Below are 4,413 nucleotides of genomic sequence, written 5' to 3'. Positions count from 1 at the left end.
ATGTTACCTGCAAACGGAGACAATTTATTCTTCCTTTCTGATTCAGTTACCTTTTATTTATTTTTCTTTCCTAATTGCTCTGGCTAGGAATTCCAGCACTATGTTGAATAAAAGTGATGAAGGTGGACATCCTTGTCTTGTTCCTGATCTTAGAGGAAAAGCTTTCAGCATTTCACCATTGACTGTGATGTTAGTTGTGGGTTTGTCACAGATGGTGTTTATTATGTTGAGGTACATTCCCTCCATGCCCAGTTTGTGTAGAGTTCTTACCACAAAAGATGTTGAATTTTGTGAAATGCTTCCTCTGCACCAATTGAAATGACCATTAGTTTTTATTATTTATTTTCTTAATGCTGTCTGTCACATTTATAATGTGTGATGTTGAATCATAATGCACCCCAGAAATAAATCCCATTTGATCAAGGTGCATGATCCTTTAATGTATTGTTAAATTTAGTTCATTAATATTTTGTTGAGAATCTTTACATCTATATCGATTAGGGATATTAACCTGAAATTTTCTTTTCTTGTTGTCCTTATCTGGCTTTGGTATCAGGGTAATGCTGACCTCATAAAATGAGTTTGGAAGTATTCTCCCCTCTTCTATTTTCTGGAAGGGTCTGAGAAGGATTGGTATTAATATTCTTTAAATGTTTGGTAGAATTTACCAGTAAAACCCTCTAGTCCTGGACTTTTATTTATTGGGAAGTTTTGATTACTGAATCAGTCTTCTTACTCGTAATTATTCTGTTCAGATTTTCTATTTCTTCATGAGTTAGACTTGGTGGGTTTTCTGTTTCTAGGAATTTATGCATTTCTTCTATGTTGTCCACTTTGTTGATGTATAATTTTTATAGTACTCTTTTACAGTTGTAATGGTGTCAGTTGTAATGTTTCCTCTTTCATTTATGACTTTATCTATTTTAGTCTTCATTTCTTTTTTCTTAATAAGTCTAGGTAACCTTATGTCAATTTTGCTTATCTTTTCAAAAAAAATAACTCTTAGTTTCATTGATCTGTTCTCTTTTTTTTAAGTTTCTATTTCTCACTAATCTTTCTTATTTACTTCCTTCTGCTAACTTTAGACTTAATTTGCTCTTCTTTTTCTAGTGTCTTGAGGAGTAGGATAGCTGGTAGGATAGCTTGTTCTAATTACTTCTTTGGTGCTTGCTTTGGCAGCACTTATACTAAAAATTGGAATGATACAGAGAAGATCAGCATGGCCCCTATGCAAGGATGACACTCAAATTTGTGAAGCATTCCATATTTTTTACTTATACAGTGTTATATGTCAATTATATCTCAATAAAACTGGAATAAGAAAAAAATAAAATTAAGAAAAAGAATTGCTTCTTTGTTTGCTACAGTCCTATAGGATTGGGACTGACAAATGGAAGCCCCTTTGGCTATCAGAGCCAGACATTTGGGAACCTTTCCCTTGGCAGCAGCTGTAAAACCTGCAGTGCTGAGATGTTTGTAAAAGCTCCTTCCAGGAATTTTCTTGAGCAGGTTGGAGGGCGAAGGCAGGAGTGGTCTCTATCAGCAGCCCTGGTCTCTGGGTAGACTCACAGTCAGTCCCTAGAGCCTGCCATTTTGATGTGGATATTTTCCTTTTTGTCTAATGTGTAGGAATCACTCAGCTATTTTCTGGATGTTTTTCAAAGAGAATTGCTCCATGTGTAGCTGTTCATTAAGTGTGTTCATGGCAGGAGGGGATCTCAGGAGCCTCCTAAGTGCCATCTTGCTTTGACTCTGTCTTTAGTACATTCTTAGGCATAGTTTTTGTCAAGTCTCTTAGATGTTCCATGATTTCTTAGACAGTCCTAAACCGTGCTCAACAGATGATACAACTAGTCCTTCAAGGCCAGCAAGAAAGTGAAGACCAGCCCATCCTTCAAACTATAAACCTCAAAAATGACTCTTATTCCATCTCTAATAATATTTAAAGACAGACACCATCCATCTAAAATAACGAAAAGGCTGACCAGTTGTGCAAAATTGCCTGTTACTCACTTATGTGGCCCAGCCAAAATTTAATTAGGCTTTGACCCTCCCCACAATCCTATGAACTTTAAAGACTCCCATTTTTAAGGAATTACTAAGAGGCAGTACATACTGCCTTAAAAGCTCACTCTGAAAAAAGAAAAAAAAAAAAGCTCACTCTGATAATTAGCTGGCCACAGTAAGAAACAATGCCTGTTAAATCACCCCAGCCATGCTGTCTGCTCATCCCCACCTGCTTGAGTGATTTCCCCTCAAAGTTTTTGCTGACCTTGCTTACTCCTTCCTATACAAGAAAAGCTTTTTTCTTTTTTTTGCTGTTTGATTTTGAGATGCTTGCAGATCTCAAGGTCTAAGTGTTCTTCCTGTTACAATAGTCTTTTCAAATAGTTTTTCTTTAGCCAAGTTCAGATTTGACTTTATTTAACAATATATTTAAAAAATTATACAAAATAAAACAAAAAACTCTGTTATACTGTTTGTTTCATACCCACTGATTATAAATCCTGCATATATACATTTTTTGTTTTTAAGTTTTGGACCTTTATTTTTAAGGTTAAACCTTTTTTTTAAATTTATTTATTTTATTTATTTATTTTTGGCTGTGTTGGGTCTTCATTGCTGCGTGCAGGCTTTCTCTGGTTGCAGTGAGCGGGGGCGACTCTTCATTGCAGTGCGCGGGCTTCTCACTGTGGTGGCTTCTCTTGTTGCGGAGCACGGGCTCTAGGCATACAGGCTCAGTGGTTGTGGCTCGCAGGCTCTAGAGAGCAGGCTCAGTAGTTGTGGCACATGGGTTTAGTTGCTCCAAGGCATGTGGGATCTTCCTAGACCAGGGCTTGAACCTGTGTGCCCTGCATTGGCAGGCGGATTCTTAACCACTGCGCCACCAGGGAAGCCCTATACATTTTTATTTCATGTAAAATTCCATGGGAATGATAACCACCTTATTAAGTTAGTAGACTGTATTCATAGGAGCTATGTAGAGAGCCTCAGCGTTTGGTAGCACTTCAGTTCGTAAGCTGGATTGGGGGTACATAAGTGTTAATTTAATATTTATATTGTATTGTATCTAAAATTCTTCAATTCCTTTTTAAGACAGATCATAAAGAAGGGAACCACGTAACAATAGTAGAAGTGATAACAAGAGAAGAAGCAGGGCTGATCTTGGCATTTAATAGTTTTATGTATTTGTTTTATTAGCAAGAGTTAAAAATAAAATGAAAACTAAGATGGTGATTTTCAAACTATTTTCAATCAAAGCTTGGGTACTGAGTTATCTCTTGGCATAGTGTTTACAAGTATAGGATTTGGAGTCAAATAGTCTAGGATTAAATTTGCTGTTGACATCTTCTATTTGTCACCTTCAGAAACTGACACAATCCTTTGAGCCTCTGATCCCTCATCTGTGAGATGTGACATAAGCACTACCTCTTTGGGCTATTATGTGGTAAAATAGAGATAACTAGGTGCCTAAAATGTTAAAGGTTATTCTTTAAATAAAAGATTATGACAAAAAAATCATAATAATCTGTCTTCCACATGATTTCTACAGCCGGACTCAGGACCACAACAGAGCCCGAGATTGCAGATTTGAAGAAATTCAGTCTCCTGAATTTGAGGGGAAAACAGGATTTAAGAGATCTTCTTTGAAGGTAAGAGACTTGCATTATAGTTCCAGCCCTGACACTAATAAGGTATGTTACCTTTTCCTCTAAACAACATATTGTTGTGCATATATTAGTAATATGCTACAGCAAAGTGATGAATGCTGAGGATAGGCTGTTATACATGATAAATTTCTTCCCTTTTGGAGCTTACATTTCCTCATCTATAAAAGTTAAGAGTGGCTTAAGTTAAATAATACGTTTGTTTTATTAAAGCTCCAAAAATTTCTAAACAACAAATGCCTTGCCAGAAGTGATCTTGGGTTTTTGGTTAACACTCAGCTACCATAAAGGAAGAACAGTCAAATATGTACCTAAGGCGTAAGTCTGCACCTGGGCCTAAGGCAAGGATTTTTGATAATGTATCTTGATTATCTAAAAGGAGGAAAATAAGCAACTGGGGCAAAGGTTGGGTTGGGGATATGGAGGAGACTGAAGAACACTATGTATTAGCATCTCAATACTATCCACAGTAACCCTAAAATATTTTCGAAATGGGTCTACTTCTTATCATTTTTGCTTCTGCAGTCCTTGTCGCAACTTCTATTCTGTCTTGCCCGTACTACTATGAAGGCTTATTGATTTCATTGATTAATCTCTGAGCTACCATTTTGCCTTGTCAATGAAAAATTAATCACTCCATCTAAGAAATAAATGAAAGTTTTTATTCAAACTGATATAACGTTGGAAGAGCATCTCAGAAAGCTCCAAGAACTGTTTCACCCATTAGAAGTCAAGGCACAGTTGT

General features: G+C 36.5%; 1 non-coding gene across 1 annotated transcript; it reads left to right on the top strand.

Annotated features, from left to right (window-relative positions):
• Positions 1 to 1,163: 1,163 nt before the first annotated feature.
• On the top strand, positions 1,164 to 1,271 carry LOC115801663 (U6 spliceosomal RNA). The gene has a single exon (XR_004021978.1). It is a non-coding gene; the product is annotated as a U6 spliceosomal RNA (small nuclear RNA).
• The last annotated feature ends 3,142 nt before the right edge of the window (positions 1,272 to 4,413 follow it).

The sequence above is a fragment of the Delphinapterus leucas genome, chromosome 3, assembly GCF_059928025.1.
Source record: "Delphinapterus leucas isolate spDelLeu-1000000601 "Yukka" chromosome 3, BTC_Dleu_Yukka2, whole genome shotgun sequence".
Taxonomy (NCBI): domain Eukaryota; kingdom Metazoa; phylum Chordata; class Mammalia; order Artiodactyla; family Monodontidae; genus Delphinapterus; species Delphinapterus leucas.
This window is presented reverse-complemented; position numbering and strand designations above follow the sequence as displayed.